Source organism: Phacochoerus africanus, chromosome 3, assembly GCF_016906955.1.
Source record: "Phacochoerus africanus isolate WHEZ1 chromosome 3, ROS_Pafr_v1, whole genome shotgun sequence".
NCBI classification, from domain to species: Eukaryota; Metazoa; Chordata; class Mammalia; order Artiodactyla; family Suidae; genus Phacochoerus; species Phacochoerus africanus.
In genome coordinates this window covers 25,572,989-25,593,078 of record NC_062546.1, presented here as the reverse complement: position 1 = coordinate 25,593,078, position 20,090 = coordinate 25,572,989, and the positions used below count along the sequence as shown (strand labels likewise).

The 20,090-nt window shown below is 40.8% G+C and overlaps 1 protein-coding gene across 2 annotated transcripts in view; it reads left to right on the top strand.

Moving 5' to 3' along the window:
• ASIP (agouti signaling protein) overlaps nucleotides 1-20,090 on the top strand; it is a 185,404-nt gene that overhangs the window by 89,246 nt on the left and 76,068 nt on the right. Inside the window, exons 3-4 of one of the 2 annotated variants that reach the window (XM_047771290.1) lie at nucleotides 7,375-7,454; nucleotides 8,026-8,854. The exons of the other annotated variant lie outside the window; for it this stretch is intronic. The gene's annotated coding sequence lies outside the window, so the exon portion shown is untranslated. The remainder of the gene's footprint in view (nucleotides 1-7,374; nucleotides 7,455-8,025; nucleotides 8,855-20,090) is intronic. 2 annotated transcript variants of the gene reach the window in all.

Here is a 20,090-nt window from a genome sequence, read left to right as displayed (position 1 = left end):
ATATTAAGCAAACATGTTCTTTACCAATTCATGGAGCAAAGAGAAAAGTCAAAAGAAATCAGAAAATATTTTAAAGGGAATGATAATTAAAACCACATATCAAAAGTTGGGGGATGCAGTTATGTAGTCATTAGAAATTTATACCTCTAAGTTCTTGTATTAAAAAAGAAGAAAGATGTAAGATCAAATGCACTAAATTTCCACCTTAAGAAGCAAGGAAAAAAGAGAGCAAATAAATGCAGAGTAAGCAAAAGGCAGGTCATTATGAATGTAAGAATGGAAATCAGTGAAATAGAAGATAGTCAAAAACTTGGGAAAATTAGTGAAATTAAAAGTATGTTCTGGAGCCATCGTGGCTCAGCGGTTAACAAACCTGACTAGCATCCATGAGGATGCGGGTTTGATCCCTGGCCTTGCTCAGTGCGTTAAGGATCTGGTGTGGCTGTAGCTGTGGTGTAGGCTGGTGGCTACAGCTTGGATTGGACCCCTAGCCGGGGAACCTCCATATGCTATGGGTGCGGCCCTAAAAAGGCAAAAAAAATTTTTAAAGTATGTTCTATGAAAAAGTTAACAAAATTGATAATCTCTACAAAACCTATTAGGAAAAAAAAAGAGACAGGAGTTCCCACTGTGGCACAGCTGCTTAAGAATCCAGCGTTGTCTCTGAGATGGTGCAGGTTCAATCCCTGGCCCTGCACAGTGGGTTAAGGATCCAACGTTGCCACAGCTGAGGCTACCATGTGGGACATAGCTCAGGTTTGATCCCAGGAAATTCTATATGCCCCAAGTGCAGCTGAAAAAAAGAAAAAGAAAAAAAGAGGAAACGATAGATTACTTTCTCTGATCTCCTTGCCTCCAGATGTGTCACATCAATCTACCTTCTACAGCTCTGTTAGTGCAATTCTCCTGCAGCAAATGGAGGTTCCCTGGCTAGGGGTTGAATCGGAGCTGTAGCTAGCTGCTGGCCTACACCACAACAACAGCAACGCCAGATCCGAGCCGCATCTGTGACCTACACCGCAACTCACGGCAACACCAGATCCTTAACCCACTGAGTGAGGCCAGGGATCAAACCCACATCCTCTTGGATACTAATCAGGCTCGTTACTGCTGAGCCACAGTGGGAATTTCCAGTACAATATTTGTGAATTAAACCTGATTATATGTCTCTCCTGCTTAGAACCTTTCAGCAACACCACAAGGTAATGGTGTAGGCTCCTTAATCTGCTCTGTAAAAAGCCCTCCCTGTCTGTTTTCTCCTTATCCTTTGTGCCCTTCCTGCCCTCATCCTTGTTTCCCTCCACATATTTGCTACCACTGGCCTTTCTGTCTGAAATGTGGTCTCCTTCTGTTGTCTTTCTCCGACTCCCCCGCCCCCGCCACCCCTCATAACTAAGTCCTATTCATCATTTAAGGTTAAGCTCAAGTGTCACTTCTTCAGAGAAGCCTTCCCTGACTAGCCCCATTCCCAGGGCCCATCAGGTGCTGGCTTATCTTATGTATGCCTTTGTCAATGCACAAGCCTCATTTATTATTTTTATAATTACATTATATGTATCTCTTCTTCTGGACTGTAAACTGTAGGCAAGAACAATGAAGAAGAGAAATCCATGCACAAGTCTGCACTGCCCCCAGGTGGCCACATCAGAGCTCTGGTGTGGGAAGCAGAATACCCAAGTTAGGTACGTCTCAGCTGGACACCCAGCAGCTGGGGAGACCAGGGGAGAAGCCAAGATATGCAATCATCAAATTGGGTACTGGAATATTTAAGGAATGCCTTTCTTCAATATCACTGTGTGATTTTTGGCATAAACTTAAGACATATTCAGAGAAGTCAATTCAGTTCACCACCTAAAATGTTTGAGGACTTAAGGCTACAGAATCCTAAGAAAGCTAAAATAATTTTTCAGTTTTTACCATAAGTTTTTTTTTAGAGCTAAGACTAATTTTCTCATATTCAATCACTCAATTATTGGGGCCTTAGTTTATGCCATGCACTATACTAGAAATGGTGGCTATAAAGACATCGTCCCTGCCGACAAAGATTTTACAGTCCAGAAGAAGAGATAAATATAATGTAATTATAAAAATAATAAATAGCAATAATAAAGAGGCTTGTGCGTTGACAAAGGCATACATAAGATAAGCCAGCACCTGACGGACCTTAGGAATGGGGCTAGTCAGGTAGGCTCCTCTGAAGATGTGACACTTGAGATTAACCTTAAATGATGAATAAGGTTACTTCCTCTCCCCTCCTCTTCGTTCATTCTCCCCATGCTATGACTTCATTCATTTTGTATCCGCAGCTCTTAGCATAATGCTTGGCACATAGGAAATACTTAACAAACATTTGTTGAATATGATGAAAGCTGCAAGGCATTGAGCAAAATACGGTTCTTTTATTTTCACTTTCTATTTCCATTTCTCAGGAGATTTTGGTTACTGGTGCCAATTTCCTCTTCTTATCATTTCTGTTCTTTCTGGGCCATATGCATCCCATTCCAATTTTACCTAGCTTTCTTTGGCTAGCTCTCACAATCCACTCCATTCATTTATTTCATCATTCAGCACATGTTTATTAAACATCTGCTGTTCTGCAGGCACTACTCAGGCATTGAGGATACAGCAGTGGAAAATATAGATGGGATATTTTCATGGAGCTTACATTATGGCTGAATAAATAAACTAAAAACAGGTAAACAAACAAGATAATTTCAAATAATGATGAGTTCTAGAAAGGAAATAAAGTGATGTGCTAGGGAGTGAGGAGAGGTTAGTCAGGTGAGCCCTCTTTGAGGAGGAGACATTGAAATCTGGAAGACGAGGAGAAGTCGATTTGAGGATCTGCAGGGGGAAAAGGCAAGTACGCAGGCCTAGATAAGATCAAATGACTGAAAATTATCAAGCATTATATCCTTAGCCCATCAATATCCCTTCATCTCTTTCACTTTAGAGAAGCTTTAATCCCTTCTGAGAAGTGATTGACTTCCCTTAACTTCCACCATCTCTACCACTCAAATCATAAAATTTTCTTCAGTGGATCTCATTGAAGCTTATCTGAAGTTCATCTGATGGAAATACCAATCTATGGGATTAGAGGGTTTATGTGGTCCCTTTTGTGGGAACCTATTTTAAGGCGCTTCCTCCCCTATCATTTCCAGAAGGACTCGATGCTGCCCTCCCAAGTCTAGGAAAGGTTCATCTCACAGGAACATCTCTCAGATGGAAATCCAGGGGTAGCATAAAGGGGAAAAACACAATTCTCTGGACAGACAACCATGAGTGTGAGAGCCTAGAGTCCACTTCAGTGAATCCCAGGAGTGTCTCCTCACCCCATGGCCTTTTTTTTTTTTTTTTTAGGGCCATACCCAAGGCACATGGAATTTCCCAGTCTAGGGGTTGAATCAGAGCTGCAGCTGCCAGCCTATGCCACAGCCACAGCCACGAGGGATCCAAGCCCCTGAGACCTACATTACAGGTCACGACAATGCCAGATCCTTAACCCACTGGGCAAGGCCAGGGATTGAACCCTTGTCCTCATGGATACTAGTCAGGTTTGTTTCTGCTCTGCCACAGTGGGAACTCCCCTATGGCCATTCTTGTTACCATTTCTCCACACTGTGTGTTGCCCTCCACTGGGCTGTCATGCCCAGCTGGTGAGGGAATCCAAAAGAGTTGGCCTCCTCTCTTAGATGTCTGAGCAGCGGTTTAAAGGGGCCGATGGCTTCCTGCTGCCGGAGACATGAAATGCTCTTAGTAAGCCAGGAGCCAGAATCAAAACCATATGGTTTGCTTTGCAGCAAAGATCACAGGGCCTGAAAAATTAGAGTAAGGAGGGGACAAGTTTTCGGGGTAAGGCCAATGTGCCTATCCTAATCCTGGCAGCCCTGTACTCTTACCTGAGATCCCTCCTGTCCTTGAACTCCTGGCCATTTGGACTCTCCTCAGGCCCAGACTGGTAGAAGTTCCAACAATAAAGTCAGGAAGACTGAGATTATGCACCCCCGGTACATCCTTGTCCCCTAAAATCCTCTTCAACAGATGGTTCCTAAATGAAGACTCTCTTACTTACTTTTATCTCTAATGAATTGACATATATATCCCACATCTTAAAAATATTAAACTAGCATTCCTTTATCTGCTTTAAAAAACTGTGAATCTAAAATTTTTCTTACATTTTTAAATTTGTCTTAGATCTTTCCATGGTGCTCCTGAGGTAGAATCCATAAGCATCAAAAAGAAATGCAGGAGATCCTGCAGTGGTTAACAAATCCTACTAGGAACCATGAGGTTGCAGGTTCGATCCCTAGCCTTGCTCAGTGGGTTAAGGACCTGACGTTGCCATGAGCTGTAGTGTAGGTTGCAGACGTGGCTACAGCTCTGATTAGACCCCTAGCCTGGGAACCTCCATATGCAGTGGGAGCGGCCCTAGAAAAGGCAAAAAGACAATAAATAAACAAATAAATAAATAAATATTATATATATATATATATATATATATATATATATATACACACACACACACACATACATACATATAAATGCATGCTGGCATTCCCTGGTGGTACAGTGGGTTAAGGAGCCAGCATTGTCACTGCTGTGGCGTGGGTTTGGTCGTTGGCTGGGGAACTTCTTTATGCCATAAGCTTGGCCAGTAAGAAAAAAGAAAAAAAGAAATTCATGCTTATGACTACTTCTAAAAGGATAAACTACATGGACCTAATGTGGAAGCCTGGATTTCGATTTGCTTTAGGACTTCAAATGCCAGGGCTTCTGTTAGTTCCAGTGGGTTCCTGTCCTTACTGATACGTGAGCCAGGATTGTTTACAGACAAGTTGGGGAGGAGGGGCTGCATGCCTGGAGCTAGGATAGCCTGCAGTGTCATCTGCTGAGCAGACCAAGGCCAAGGCACTTGAGGAAAGGTTGAATCCTAATTCTCTGTCTACCCCTCTGCCTTTCTGCTCCTCTGACCCTAAACCACCACTTCAGTGGCTACCTGTAAAAGGCAGCATTTGTGGGAAAAGGCCTATGTCCACAACTCTCCATTTCCATGCAGAAGGGTTTGGGTGGATGCTTTTGCTTTAGGGCTCAGACTGACCCATAAACGGGAAGAACATTCCCGGTTGCTCTTTACTATAAGGAAGGGGTAGAGGGAGTTCCCTTGTGGGGTTAAGGATCTGGTATTGTCACTTCAGCAGCTCAGGTTGCTCCTGTGGCGCAGGTTCGATCCCTGGCTCAGAAACTTCTTCATGCTGCAGGCACAGCCAAAAAAAAGGAAAAAATGGGTACAGCCTCAATGCCTCAGAGTTGAGAGCCTGCCCCATAAGCCTCTCCCACAATCTATTCACCCAGGGCTAGTCTGCGGTATGCTGGGTCATGGAAGAAAAAGCAAAAGCAAAAAACAAAATGAAACAAATAAACATGAATTTTCCTAACTTTCATCTGTAGGTAATTTTTTTTTGTCTTTTTGCCTTTTCTTGAGCCACTCCCGCCGCATATGGAGGTCCCCAAGCTAGCGGTATAATCAGAGCTGTAGCCACTGGCCTATGCCAGAGCTACAGCAACGCAGGATCCGAGCTGCGTCTGCAACCTACACAGCTCACGGCAACACCAGATCCTTAACCCACTGAGCAAGGCCAGGGATTGAACCCACAACCTCATCGTTCCTAGTCAGATTCATTAACCACTGAGCCATGACGGGAACTCCTCATCTGTAGGTAATTTCTTGAATGGGAAGGGAAACAGAAAGTCTGACAGAGATGATGGTTCTCCTCCTTGGCTGTTGCTGAAAGTAAGTGTTTACAAGGTTGATGGTGGGATTTTGTCTTAAGCTTCCCAAAGGAGCAAGGACATTCCTGTGCCTGCCTCCCAGAACCCCTGATTTGCTCCACTATATGCTGATGTCAAAGCAGGGAGCAAGCTCCTGAAGCCCTTTGGCTCCAAACACCCTCAAAGACAAGCCCCTGGTTGCAGGAGCTTCAACCATGCAGGAAATTTAGAAAAACTGGAGTTAAGCCTTTGCTTATCTCCTGGTGTGATTTCTCATTGCCCTTCAGGGACTACACACAGAACCCAAGGGACTGGCTATTTGGGTGAATCCAGTGGGGACACTGCCAGTTATAATTCATTCTTATCAGCCACAGAAACAGGATTAAATTAAGTATCAAACATATGTGCCAGAATGCATTAGGCACTGCTAGGTTGGCAGGATTGTTTTGAAATTTTTGACCAAAATAAATGATATTTTGGTATGTTTTATATATTCGTTGTATAAACCCTATTTTATTTAAGCATCACAATAATAGTATGCTTTGGGAGTTCCTGTCGTGGCGCAGCGGAAACAAATCCAACTAGGAACCATGATATTTCGAGTTCAATCTCTGGACTCTCTCAGTGGGTTAAGGATCTGGCATTGCCGGGAGCTGTGGTGCAGGTCGCAGATGCGGCCTGCGTTGCTGTGGCTGTGATATAGGTTGGCAACTACAGCTCCGATTTGACCCCTAGCCTGGGAACCTCCATATGCTGCAGGTGTGGCCCTAAAAAGCAAAAAAAAAAAAAAAGTACCTTTTGGAAAGGGAAAGTATGAATATCATGATTATATAGGTGAAGAAACAAACACAGAGATTAAATGACTTACCACGTCTATTGTTATGAGTCACGACTGATTTCCTAACTTCCAGTTCCATGCCTTTTCCATTATTTCACTTTAAAAATAAACATCTTCCAAAAAGTTGCAGTAAGACAGGGTACTTGGCAATCATTGAACCCCCTCCCTGGGCTCCCATTGTAATTGTGGGGTCTTGCTATTTCAAGGCTGAGTTGTCCTTTGCCACGGTATGCTCTCCCCAGACACAGTTCACATGTACAGAACACCACCAGACACTTTGCATATTATTATCTCAATTCATTCCCCAGTATCTCCATTGAGGATATTACTTACCCACAGTACTGATAAATGGAAGCTCAAAGAAGGCAGATACATTAGTTTAAAATCCTAGAGCTGGTAAGTAGCAGTCGGAGCTGAAATCAGGTCTTCTGGTACTTTGATCCTCTTTTCTGTAATACCTAAACGATCCAGAAACATTTGCCATAACAGGAGTCCAACATAGACCTCCTCAAGACATGACGGGGTTTGTGGACTTTGCCTGCGTGAGGCAGATTCTAGGGCAGGGATACCAAATAATACAGTAGAGAACCTCCAGTTTCTCCAAAAGTAGCAAGCACAGGGTATCCACACAGAAACATGTGAGCATGCTTAAGTGGCATGTGCAGCCCCGCCTCCCCCTACCAGGGGTTTGCTCACAGCTACAACATCTTGACAACCTATTTAAACCAACTTGCAGTAACTGGCAACAAAGTATCATTTTCTGACAGGCTGAGTCATTGAGTCTCTGCAGACTTTGGAAGAGGGTCTCCTTCACTGAAACACTGGAGAACCAGGGGATCCCAGAGAGGTATGTAATAAATTCCACTCAGATGTTGGGATTTGTTTCCTTTTCCTCTTTCTTTCTTTTTCTCCCCCCCCCCCATCACATTCAAAGAGCAAACAAATTGTTTCCACCTTGTCAAGCAAGGTGAGAAGAGCATTCATAACTTCCTTCATTCTTGAGTGGGTCTGCATCAAAGGATTGAGAGAGCTAATAGCACCTGGGTAATTAAGGGTGGCATCTAAGTTATCTGAGAGCACTTTGTATACGTGATAGAATTATCCGAATAGGTAAATGGTGTTTCAGATACTTCAGCAAAATCCAATTACAGGTCTCCAAGTCCATTCTAACTTACAGTTTCCACACTGTAAATTCCTTACCTGTGGCGTAGGCAGCCTGTTTTGAAATTCTCTAAGAAACTACATGCAAACTGGCCCAACAAATAGCTGAATGTGCACATCACTCCATTAAAGAGGGAAAGGCAGACTTGGATATAAGTACTAAATTTTATCTCATGGTATCAGAGCATCCTAAATAACCCGGCAGCTTTGTCGTACAGTTAGGTCATTAAATAACTCACAAAACTCCTCTCCAGCAGCTAAGGCTCTGTTAACTCTTGCTGTGAAGCTGGAATGAGGAAAAACAGATCTTCTCAAGGGGTTAACTCTGGCTGTGAAGCTGGGATGAGGAAAAACAAATCTTCTCAAGCTGCAGCTGCAATTGACATCTCTTTCACCCCACACCTGAGCTCCTGCTCCCTGGAAGAGAAGCCTGAGTAAAGACAGCCCTGGCAGCAGAGAAGGGTTATTTTTGTCAACGGCTGCTTCTGACTTCAGAGCTGTGGGCATTGAGCTCGAGAGCAATACAGAGAGAGGACCAGGAAGTAAATGACACTGGGAGATGGGAAACTCAGGGAAGAAAGACCCTCAAAAAGTTGTGCTTTCAAGGTTCATCTTTTCATCTGGACTGGTGAGTCTCAAAATTTTTAGTCCTTAGACTACTTGAACAGAACAAGAGTCTCACTATTTACTAGATTAAATAAACATGCCGGCAAACAAACAAACCAAAAAAAAACCACTTTCGAGGTGTTTTGGCTGAATCCCTGTGATAATTTCTAGCTCCCTTTAAACATGTTTGTTTTGATGCTTTTAAGTTTTGATTGAAATCCACAGTGGAAAATACGTTTCAAAGGGAAAAAAAACAAACCACCCAACACACTTCTGTGCCTTACATTTTGACCCAGCCCACAGGACGATTGGAAGAATCTTTGCAGACCCACCAGAGGTCCCCAGATTCCATTTGGAGAACCATTGATCTAAAAACGACATCTTGATTTCAGAACCCTTCTTTTGATCTGGAATTATCTCTTATTGACCACAGAGAGCTGTTATTGACGATTCCTGGGACAGGGCCCTGTATAGTGAGAGGTGAGCCCAGTGTGGGAAGAAGAAATCTCTTTCTCTTTCTCAGCGGGTGTTTTGGTATAGTACGGGATCTATGCTTAGTATGATATCTATGAGCGCAATTTCTTCTCCTCCTTCTCCTCCTTTTCTTTTTCCTTTCTTTACTCTCCTTTCTCCTCCTCATCTTCTACTTTTCATTTGCTTCTTCTATGGTAAAAATTTCTCCAAGCTTCACAGTGCCTAAATGATTTTTGCATGGTACATTCCGCTAATTGGAGTTTCATAATCATAGTTTCTTATTCACTCGCAGAAAACATTCGAGCACCTAAATTATTGTAAAAGCAGCTGGCCACTGCGCATGCCTTATATACAGGTAGCTGAGGTAGTAGCAAAGAGGGAAGGCTGCAGGTCTGTGCCCTTCACTGTACCAGATTGCAGAGCTCTACTGAGATACGTGTAGGAAAGAGGAACTTTTGTGGAGGAGCAGCCATGTTGCAGTGAACAGACAACACAAATAGTAACAAGTCCGGGAAGTAATGGAACCACACCCTGGAAGCATGCAGCTAATAAAGGTTCTTTTGGTCAAACTGCTCTAAAAATAAAGGAAAAGACTCTCACTCATGTTGAAGGTAGGACATGTGTTTGCATCTCCTCTGCTTAAGCCACAGGGATCTCATTAAGGATCAGGTCATTAACACTAATAGCTTCATTTTGGGCACAATCCTCAGCAGGATGGTCCCATGCAAAGATAATTACCAGGAATGAGGGGCCCATTGTAGCCTTTTGATTTGGTCATTCAAACATCCTGTCAGACAGATGTAGAAAGGAGACTAATCCTTACCTCAAAAGAAGTAAATCGTAGATTGAAGTGTCTGGTTTCAGTCTGCGTCAGGTTGAGACTTTGAAAAGCAGAACTGTGGGGCTAGGAAATCACATACCAGATTCCATTGCTTTGGAGTACGGCAAATATTCAAGAGTATAAGGAAATGTATAACCCAAATCCAGACTTTTTTTTTTTTTTTGTCTTTTGTCTTTATAGGGCCTCCCCGGCAGCATATGGAGGTTCCCAGGCTAGGGGTCTAATCAGAGCTGTTGCTGCCGGCCTATGCCACAGCCACAACAATGCCAGATCTGAGCCGCATCTGCGACCTATACCACAGCTCATGGCAACACTGGATCCTTAACTCACTGAGCGAGGCCAGGGGCCAAACCTGAAACCTCATGGTTCCTAGTCGGATTTGTTTCTGCTGCACCATGACGGGAACTCCCAGACAATTATTGGCAGTTTTACTGTTGAGTGCAGTAACCCCAATTTTGTGTACGTGGCTCTGGGTTGGAATAGTCTGGGCAAAGGGCTGTTTCTGGTTCTTCAAGACAGTCTGCAGGAATCTCGAAAGTTAAAATAACATAAAACTTGCCATCTTTTGGTTATGTCATGAATGTTTCTCTCTTCCAAGTACTTCTGCATATGGGTAAGCATTCTAGCAAAGATGCTGTTACAGTCCAGCACAGGGATGCAAAGGAGACAAGTGTTCAGAGTTGGGCAAAAGAGCCAGGATACTAGTCAAAGAGAGAAGAGTTCTTGTAGAAGAACTAAATAGGAACCAAAAAGATTAGATGTCAGGGTGGGGGAAAGGTGGATGGTGGCAGGGTGTTATCTTTGATTGAGATAAGAAAGAATCCAGTTCAGGGAAAATGTACACAAAAAATAGACTGTGGCTTGAGAGAAAACTGACTTCAGTTAGGGAAGATTTATTCATATTTTGGGGAGGAAATTGGAAAGAAGTGTAAAGCTAGGATCTGTATTTAATTTAAATACCTGTGCAACTGGGTGTGGGGGCCAAAGTAGTCCCTAGAGACCTTAGAGGTCTGCATTTTGCTCAGAAGTGCAGCTGTCCTGAGGAGAAAGAGGATGAGGGTGTTGCAGTGGGGGAGAGTTCCTTAAATTCTCCTGATGGCCCCCACAAAGGCAGGATCCAGCCATAAATTGCCTGCTAGACAGCCACCAGTTCTGTCTCTATCTGTTCCCCAAACCTGTGCTTAACAGATTTTTTTCTTTATATTCAGGTGTTTTTAAGAAGAATCAGCTTGGAGCAAAAGTACTAAATTCAAAACATTCTAAAATCACAATTTAAATCTTAATTAAAAGATGTGACTCTTCATTTGTTTAGAAATAGTCATTGTGGACAGGATCCCAGCTGTTAGGTGTTTTACTCTTCCCTTGGTTTGTTCTTGTCTCAAGTGATCTTCAGGCCTCATTCCATATAGTCAGTAATCAGACATTTAGAATGGAAAAAAGCAGTTTTTTTAATTGCTTCCTTATGTCCTGTACTTGCACTCTTTGGCATTTGGCATTTGGCTTCTTAGGGAAGAGTATACAGTGATAACTGACTGGGTATCTGCTTTAGGTTCAACTGTGAAATAAATTAGGAGGCCATCCCTATCCTTAGCACACTATAAATCAGGGACAGAGAGAAAAATGTACTGGCCCCTAGTGAAGGTATCCACTGCTTGGAGCTTCTGTGTGGTCAGATGCCTGACTTACAGGAGCATCAGACCTGGGAGCACAATGGTCGGGACTAGGAATTAGGAGACCAGATTCTAGTCCTGCATCTACTTATTGGCCAGTTGGACATTTTGTTTTGTAAAATACCTTTCAGGTCTTGAACCTATAATTCTGTTGGGTTGTCTGACGTTTTTATTGACCTGTAAGCATTCTCTAAATATTAGAGACATTTGCAGTGTACATGTTGCAAATATCATTTCTCAATACTGTCAAATCATATTGGAGCCTGCAGCAAAAGAAAAATCAGAAATAATGATATCTGTAGTTAAATTTTTGACATTTCGTTCATCATGGATGTTTTAAAGTTAATTTTGCTTTTAAAAATATTGCATTAACATCTTATTTGTTTTGATTACTGAGGCTTTTTTTGGTGCCCCCCAAAATCTGGCCACACCCAGGGCATGTGGAAGTTCCCAGGCCAGGGATTGAACCCATATCACAGCAGCAACCTGAACCGAAGCAGTCACAGCACTGGGTATTTAACCCAGTGAACCACAGAGGAACTCCAAAATTTGTGTCCAAGCTTAGTGCCTCACTTGCCCCACCCTGATCTGGCTCTTATTCCATTCTATGGCTTGCATTTTCACTCTCTCTATAGTGTTATTTGTTGAAAAGGAGTTCCTAATTTTTTTTTTTTTTTTTGTTATTTCTTTGGGCCGCTCCCGAGGCATATGGAGATTCCCAGGCTAGGGGTCGAATCGGAGCTGTAGCCGCCGGCCTACGCCAGAGGCACAGCAACTCGGGATCCGAGCTGCGTCTGCAACCTACACCACAGCTCACGGCAACGCCGGATCGTTAACCCACTGAGCAAGGGCAGGGACCGAACCCGCAACCTCATGGTTCCTAGTCGGATTCATTAACCACTGCGCCACGACGGGAACTCCAGGAGTTCCTAATTTTAATTTTAATTTTAATTAATATAATTGAATTTTTCAAGCTTTTCTTTTATGGTTAGCATTTTTAAAATTCTATTTAAGAAATTTTTCCCTACCTAAAAATCATAAAGATATTCTCCTATAATTTCTTCTAGAATAGTGCTGTCCAGTAGAACTTTCTGCAGTAATGGAATTATTTTCTCTCTACGGCAGCCAATATGATGCACCTATTGAGCACTTGAAATGTGACCAATATGTCTGATGCACTGAATTTTAAATTTTATTTACTTTTAATTAATTTAATTAAGTGTGGCTAGTGGCAACATAATCTGACAACATTGTCCACATTGAACTGATTTTAGGGTATACTATGAGATCGTATTTCCTTTTTTTCTTCTATATGAATATCCATTTGACCCAGCATCGTGCATTGAAAGGACTGTTAATTCCTCACTTTTATAATTAACGAATTGTCTATATGTGAATCTGGTTCTTGGATTTATCTATTAATTTTTTTTTTTCTATTTATCTATTAGTTTGTGCCAATTCCATGCTGTTTCAATTATGGTAGCTACTGTAATGAGTCAATACATAATAGAATAAGTTTTTCATATTTCCCAGGATTATCTTGGCTGTTCATAAACTTCTTCATTGCCACATAAATTGTACTTATTTGTTTGTTTATTGAAGTACAGTTGACATACAATGTTAGTTTCAAATGTACAACATAGTGATTTGACGCTTAAATACACTATGAAATGATCACCAGATAGGCTTAATAACCATCTGTCACGGGAGTTCCCATCATGGCGTAGTGGTTAATGAATCTGACTAGGAACCATGAGGTTGCGGGTTTGATCCCTGGCCTCGCTCAGTGGGTTAAGGATCCGGCGGTGCCATGAGCTGTGGTGTGGGTCACAGACGTGGCTTGGATCCCACATTGCTGTGGCTCTGACGTAGGCCAGTGGCTACAGCTCTGATTCGACCCCTAGCCTGGGAACATCCATATGCCGCAGGAGCGACTCAAGAAAAAGGCAAAAAGACCAAAAAAAAAAAACAAAACAAAACCATCTGTCACTGTACAAAGTTATTATATGATTATTGACTATATTTCTTATGCTGTGTATTATATCCCATGACTTATTTATTTTATTACTGGAAGTTTGTACCTCTTAATGTCCTTCAATTATTTTGCCCAACTCCTTACCCCCTCTCCCCTCTGGCAATCACCGGTTTGTTCTCTGTATGTATGTCTGTTTCTGTTTTGTTTTCTTTGTTTTGTTTTTTTAGATTCCCTGTGTAAATGTAAAAGGAATTGGTCTTTTTCTGTCTGACTTATTTTCACTTAGCATGATACCCTCTGTTTTGCTGCAAATGGCAAGATTTCATTCTTTATGGTTGAGTAATATTCCATTGTATATATATATATATATATATATACACATAGTCTTTCTTTATCCATGTATCAGTGGATATTTAGATTATTTCCATATGCTGGCTACTGTAAATAATACTGTAAATAAACTGTAAATAATTCAGTTTATTGTTCATTGAATAATATTTTTCACATATGCTTTTAAATTAGTGTTTGTTTTCTTTGGGTAAATACTCAGAAGTAGAAATGCTGGATCATATGTAGCTCTATTTTTAATTTTCTGAGGGACCTCCATACTGTTTTCCATATTGACTGTACCTATTTACATTCCCACCAACAGGTCATGCAGGTTCTCTTTTCTCTACATCCTTGCCAGTGTTTATTATTTGTTTTTTGTTTGTTCATTTGTTTTAGGGCCACCCGTGGCACATAGAAGTTCCCAGACTAGGGGTTGAATCAGAACTGTCCCTGCCAGCCTACACCACAGCCACAACAACGACAGATCTGAGCCATGTCTACAACCTACACCACAGCTCACGGCAATGCCAGATCCTTAACCAACTGAGCAAGGCCAGGGATAAAACCTGCATCCCCATGGATACTAGTCGGGTTTGTTACCACTGAGCCACAAAGGGAACTCTTTTATTTGTTGTATTTTTTATGATGGCCATTCTGACAGGTGTGAAGTAACTCATTGTGATTTTGATTTCCATTTCCTTGATGATTGCCATTTCTTTGGCCATCTGTATGTCTTCTTTGGAAAAATGTTTAGGTCCTCTGACCATTTAAATTTTTTTTTTTATATTGGTAGTGTGAGTTCTTTACATAATCTGGATATCTAATACCCCTTATAAGATATAGTGTTTGCAAATATTTTCTCCCATTCAGTAGGCTGCTTCTTTGTTTTATTGGTAGTTTCCTTTGCTGTGCAAAAGCTTTTTAGTTTGATGTGGTTTCATTTGCTTATTTTTGCTTTTGTTTCCCTTGCTTTAGAAGACAGATCCAAAAAACTATTATTTGGAGTTCCCTGGTGGTACAGCAGGTTAAGGATCTGGTGTTGTCACAGCTATGGCTCTGGTTACTGCTGTGGTGCAGGTTCACTTCCTGGCCCAGGAACTTCTGCATGACCTGGATATAGCCAAAAAACAAAAATAAAAAACTGTTACTAAGATCAGTTTCAAAGAGTTCTCTGCCTATGTTTTCTTCTAGGAGTTTTATGGTTTCAGGTCCTTAATCCATTTTGAGTTTAATTTTTTTTTTTACCATACCTGCAGCATGCGGAAGTTCCCAGGCTGGGCATCAAACCTGCACCACTTCAGTAACCAGAGCCATAGATAGCAGTGACATCTCCAGATCCTAAAGCCACTGAGCTACCAGAGAACTCCCATTTTGAGTTTAATTTTGTATATAGTGTAAAAAAAATGATCCGGTTTGATTGTTTTGCATGCAGCTATCCAGTTTTTCAATACCATTTATTGAAAAAGCTGTATTTTTCCCATTATATATTCTTGCCTTCTTTGTCATAGATTAATTGACTGTATAAGTGTGGGTTTATTTCTGGCTCTCTGTTCTGTACCATTGATATATGGGTCTGTTTTTTGTGCTGGTATCATACTGTTTTGATTACTATAGGTTTGTTGTGTAGTCTGAAATCAGGGGGCATGATATTTCCAGATTTATTCTTTATTCTCAAGTTTGCTTTGGCTATTCAGGGTCTTCTGTGATTCCCTGCAAATATTACAATTATTTGTTCTAGTTCTGTGAAAAATGCCATTGGTATTTTGATAAGGATTGCACCGAATCTATAGATTGTTTTGGGTAGTACAGATATTTTAACATTTATTCTTCCAATTCATGAGCATGGTATATCTTTCCATCTATTTGGGTCATCTTCAGTTTTCTTCTTCAGTGTCTTATAGATTTCAGAGGACAGGTCTTTCACCTACTTTGTTAAATTTATTCCTAGGTATTTTATTCTTTTTGATGCAACTGTAAATGGTTTTTGCGTCTCAAGGCTGCACCTGTGGCATATGGAAGTTCCCAGGCTAGGGGTAGAATCATAGCTACAGCTATCAGCCTGCACCACAACCACAGCAATGCTGGATCCCAGCTGCATCTGTGGCCTACACTGCAGCTTATGGCAATGCCGGATGCTTTAACCCACTGAGCGAGGCCAGGAATCAAACCTGCATCCTCATGCATACTAGTCAGGTTTGTTTCTGCTGACCCTTGATGGGATCTCCTGGAATTGTTTTTTTAATTTATTTTTCTGGTAGGTGGTTATTAATGTATAGAAACTCAATAGAGTTCCGTATATTAATTTTGTATCCTGCAGCTTTACTGAATTTATTTGTTCTAATAGTTTTGGGTGGAATCTTTAAGGTTTCTTACATATATTATTGTGTCATCTGCAAATACTGACAGTTTTACTTCCTTTCCAATTGGGATACCCTCTATTTCTTTTTTTTCTTTTTTTTTTCCTTTTTTTTTCTTTTTATTTTTTTTACTACTCAAATGAATTTATCACATCTGTAGTTGTATAATGATCATAACAATCTGATTTCACAGGATTTCCATCCCACAGCCCAAGTATATCCCCCCACCCCCTAAACTGTCTCCTCTGGAGACCATAAGTTTTTCAATGTCTGTGAGTCAGCATCTGTTCTGCAAAGAAGTTCAGTCTGTCCTTTTTTCAGATTCCACATGTCAGTGAAAGCATTTGATGTTGGTGTCTCATTGTATGGCTGACTTCACTTAGCATGATAATTTCTAGGTCCATCCATGTTGCAAAAATGCTGGTATTTCGTTCTTTTTAATGGCTAACTAATATTCCATTGTGTCTATGTACCATATCTTCTGGATCCACTCCTCTGTCGATGGACATTTAGGTTGTTTCCAAGTCTTGGCTATTGTAAATTAATATTGCAATGAACATTGGAGTTCATGTGTCTTTGTGAGTCGTGGTTTTCTCTGGGTAGATGCCCAGGAGTGGGACTGCTGGATCAAATGGTAGTTCTATGTTTAGTTTTCTGAGGAATCTCCATACTGCTTTCCACAGTGTAAGGTGGTACCTCAGAGTGGTTTTTGATTTGCATCTCTCTAATCATGAGTGATGTTGAACATCCTTTCATGTGTTTCTCGGCCATCTGTATGTCTTCTTTGGAGAACTGTCTGTTTAGATCTGCCCATTTTTTGATGGGGTTGTTTTTTTGGTATGGAGCTGCAGGTGTTTATAAATTTTGGAGATTCACTTGTAAAGATTTTCTCCCATTCTGTGGGTTGTCTTTTTGTGTTGAAGTTTGATTAGGTCCCATTTGTTTATTTTTGTTTTTGTTGTCAGTACTCTAAGAGGTGGTTCTAAGATGATGTTGCTGTCGTTTATGTCAGAGATTGTTTGGCTTATGTTTCCCTCTGAGAGTTTTATAGTGTCTGGTCTTATGTCTAGGTCTTTAATCCATTTAGAGTTTATTTTTGTGTATGGTGTTAGGGAGTATTCTCATTTCATTCTTTTCCATGTGGCTGTCCAGTTTTACCAGCACCACTTATTGAACAAGCTGTCCTTTCTCCATTGTATATTCTTGCCTCCTTTGTCATAGATTAGTTGGCTGTAGGTGCGTGGGTTTAATTCTGGGCTTTCTAACCTGTTCCACTGATCTATATTTCTGTCTTTGTGCCATTACCATGTGGTTTTGATGATTGTTGCTTTGTAGTATAGTCTGAAGTCTGGGAGCCTGATTCCTCCAGCTCCATTTTTCTTTTTCAGGATGTCTTTGGCTATTCTGGGTCTTTCATGCTTCCAAACAAACTTTAAAATGTTCGAGTTCTGTGAAAAATGTCCTTGGTAATTTGATAGGGATTGCATTGAATCTGTAGATTGTCTTAGGTAGTATAGTCATTTTGATAGTATTAACTCTTCCAATTCACGAGCATGGTATATCTTTCCATCTATTTGTGTCATCTTTGATTTCTTTCATCAGCATCTTATAGTTTCCAGAGTACAGATCTTTTGTCTCTTTAGGTAGGTTTACTTCTAGGTATTTTATTCTTTTGGATGTGATGGCAAAGGGGATTGCTTCCCTAATTTCCTTTTCTGCTCCTTCATTGTTAGTGTATAGAAATGCCATCAATTTCTGTGTATTGATTTTGTATCCTGTGACTTTGCCAAATTCGTGGATGAGCACTAACAGTTTTCTGATAGTCTTTAGGATTCTCTAGGTATAGTATCATGTCATCTGCAAATAGGGATAGTTTTACTTCTTCCTTTCCAATTTGGATTCCTTTTATTTCTTTTACTTCTCTGATTGCCATGGCTAGGACTTCCAGAACTATGTTGAAGAGTCGTGGCGAGAGTGGACAGCCTTGTCTTGTTCCTGATCTCAGTGGGAATTCTTTCAGCTTTTCAACATCAAGAATGATGTTGGCTGTGGGTTTGTCATATATGGCCTTTATCATGTTGAGGTGGGTTCCCTCTATGCCCACTTTCTGAAGGGTTTTTATCAGAAATGGGTGTTGGATTTTGTCAAAGGCTTTTTCCACGTCTGTTGAGAGGATCATATGGTTTTTATTCTTCAGTTTGTTAATGTGGTGTATCACACTGATGGATTTGCGTATATTGAAGAACTCTTGCACCCCTGGGATAAATCCCACTTGATCATGATGTACAATCCTTTTAATGTATTGTTGGATGTGGTTTGCTAGTATCGTGTTGAGGATTTTTGCATCAATGTTCATCAGTGAAATTGGCCTGTAGTTTTCTTTTTTTTGTGGAATCTTTGTCTGGTTTTGGTACCAGGGTGATGGTGGCCTCATAGAATGAGTTTGGGAGTATCCCTTCCTCTGCAATTTTTTGAAATAGTTTCAGAAGGAGAGGTGTTAGCTCTTCTCTAAATGTTTGATAGAATTCACCTGTGAAGCCATCTGGTCCTGGACTTTTGTTTGTTGGAAGTTTTTTAATCACAGTTTCAATTTCAGTTCTTGTGATGGGTCCATTCATCTTTTCTATTTCATCTTGGTTTAGTCTTGGAAGATTGTACTTTTCTAAGAATTTGTCCATTTCTTCTAGGTTTTCCATTTTATTGGCATATAGTTGCATATAGTAGTCTCTTATGATCCTTTGTATTTCTGTGATGTCCGTTGTTACTTCTTCTTTTTCATTTCTAATTTTATTGATTTGAGTCCTCTCTCTTTTTTGCTTGATAAGTCTGGCTAAGGGTTTTTCAATTTTGTTGATCTTTTCAAAGAACCAGGTTTGCATTTCATTGGTCTTTTCTATGGTTTTCTTTGTTTCTATTTCATTGATTTCTGCTCTGATCTTTATGATTTCTTTCCTTCTACTAACTTTAGGTCTTGTCTGTTCTTCTCTCTCGAGCTGCTTTAGATGTAAAGTTAGCTTGTTTCTTTGAGCTTTTTCTTGTTCCCTGAGGTGGGCTTGTATTGCTATAAACGTTCCTCTTAGAATGGCTTTTGCTGTATCTCATAGGTTTTGGAGTGTCGTATCTTCATTGTCATTTGCTGCCAAGTATTTTTTAATTTCCTCTTTGATTTCTTCAGTGATCCATTGGTTGTTTAGTAGCATGTTGTTGAGTTTCCACGTGTTTGTGTTTTTTGCAGTTTTTTTCTTGTTGTTGATTTCCAGTCATATAGCATTGTGGTTGGAAAAGATGCTTGATATGATTTCGATTTTCTTAAAGTTACCAAGGTTGGATTTGCAGCCCAGGATGTGATCAATCTTAGAGAATGTTCCATGTGCACTTGAGAAGAATGTGTATTCTGTTGCTTTTGAATGAAATGTCCTATAAATATCTATTAAGTCCACCTGGTTTAATGTATCATTCAGGGCCTGTGTTTCCTTATTGATTTTCTGTCTGGTTGATCTGTCCATTGCTGTAAGTGGGGTGTTAAAGTCCCCCACTATTACTGTGTTATTGTTGATTTGTCTTTTTAAGATTGTTAGCACTTGCCTTATATATTGTGGTGAACCTGTGTTGGGTGCGTAGATATTTAAAATTGTTATATCATCTTCTTGGACTGATCCTTTGATCATTACATAATGTCCTTCTTTGTCCCTTAAAATATTCTTCATTTTATTATTATTATTATTTTTTGCTATTTCTTTGGGCCGCTTCCGCGGCATATGGAGGCTCCCAGGCTAGGGGTCTAATTGGAGCTGTAGCCACAGGCCTATGCCAGAGCCACAGCAACGCGGGATCCGAGCCGCATCTGCAACCTACACCACAGCCCACGGCAATGCCGGATCATTAACCCACTGAGCAAGGGCAGGGACCGAACCCGCAACCTCATGGTTCCTAGTTGGATTCGTTAACCACTGCGCCACGACGGGAACTCCAAAATATTCTTCATTTTAAAGTCTGTTTTGTCTGATATGAGTATTGCTACTCCAGCTTACTTTTGATCCCCATTTGCATGGAATATTTTCTTCCATCC